Source organism: Meriones unguiculatus, assembly GCF_030254825.1.
Source record: "Meriones unguiculatus strain TT.TT164.6M chromosome Y unlocalized genomic scaffold, Bangor_MerUng_6.1 ChrY_unordered_Scaffold_25, whole genome shotgun sequence".
Classification (NCBI taxonomy): Eukaryota; Metazoa; Chordata; class Mammalia; order Rodentia; family Muridae; genus Meriones; species Meriones unguiculatus.
The window spans coordinates 24,842,283-24,843,845 of NW_026843710.1; the positions used below are offsets into that span (position 1 = coordinate 24,842,283).

General features: G+C 44.7%; 1 pseudogene; it reads left to right on the plus strand.

Moving 5' to 3' along the window:
- The first annotated feature begins 274 nt into the window (after nucleotides 1–274).
- LOC132651747 (A disintegrin and metalloproteinase with thrombospondin motifs 6-like) lies at nucleotides 275–1,260 on the plus strand (annotated as a pseudogene).
- Nucleotides 1,261–1,563: the final 303 nt, after the last annotated feature.

Sequence of the window (1,563 nt, forward strand, 5' to 3'; positions counted from 1 at the left end):
CTTTTCTGAGACTGTTTCTCCAAGCAAGGACCATGGTTGGATATGGATATAACCTAGAATCTTTACTCAGACGAAGCTCGTGGTAGCTCAATAACCAATTGTTTTCCCATAGTAAGGGGAACAGGGACTATCTTTGACAGGAACTCAATGTCAGGCTCTGCACCCCCCAAGGGAGGAGCAGTTCTGCTAGGCCACAGAGGAGGACTTCACAGCCAGCCCTGAAGAAGAATTGATCCACAGAAGAAATGGTTTCTACTCCACATGATCTTCCTACATGAAGATCAAGGCCACACATGTCTTTAAGTCTGAGGGGGATGATTACTATATTAATGGTGCCTGGACTATTGACTGGGCTAGAAAATTTGATGTTTCTGGGACAGCTTTCCACTACAAGAGACCAACAGCTCACCCAGAATCCTTGGAAGCTCTAGGACCTACCTCTGAAAACCTCATTGTAATGGTTCTATTCCAAGAACAGAATTTGGGAATTAGGTACAAGTTCAATGTTCCCATTGTTCGTGCTGGCAGTGGTGATAATGAAGTTGGCTTTCTGTGGAATCATCAGCCCTGGTCAGAGTGCTCAGCTACCTGTGCTGGAGGTGTCCAAAGACAAGAAGTGGTCTGTAAAAGATTGGATGACAACTCCATTGTCGAGAACAATTTCTGTTATCCTGACAGGAAGCCCCCTGAAAATCAAAGAGCCTGCAACACTGAGCCCTGCCACCTGAATGCTTCATTGGAGACTGGTGCAGCAAAACTTGTGATGGTGGGATGCACATGAGGGCCGTGCTCTGCATTAGGAAGGTTGGACTGTCTGAGGAGGAGACACTGGACTACAGTGACTGTTTAAGCCACTGGCCTGTGGAGAAAGAGTCCTGCAACAACCAGTCATGTCCACCTCAGTGGGTAGCTTTGGACTGGTCTGAATGTACTCCAAAATGTGGGCCAGGATTCAAGCATAAGATTGTTCTGTGCAAGAGCAGTGACCTTTTTAAAACATTCTGAGCTGCACAATGTCCAGAGGAGAGCAAGTCTCCAGCTCCCATCTGCTGCAGTCTGGGCCATTGCCTTCCTCCCCACTGGATGGTAGGAGACTGGGACCAGTGCTCTGCTTAGTGTGGCTTAGGATAGCAAGTGTGAAATGTGCAGTGTCACTCCTATACTGGACAGGCATCTGTTGACTGTCTGGAAGCTGTTCGGCCTCTATCCATGCAGCAGTGTGAAAGCAAATGTGACAGTACTCCCTGGACACGGTATTAGGAGGGAATGCCAGGTCTGAGAGATCCAAACAACACAGGGAAACTCACTGTGGGGTGTTTGTGTTTTTTCAAGTAAATCTAATAGCCTCTTTAACTCCTTGGACCATTAAGATCAATTTTATTATGGACTTAACAATGACACTGAATCCATTTGTATTTAAGACTGTTTTAAATATAGTTATCATGACTTGGTCAACTATGGAAGTAGAAGAGATTCAGATTAAGTCATAGCTTAAAAATATTTACTATACTTTATCTCACCACAATTTAAATTATAAAATGGACCTTGAACTGTAATTTAAGA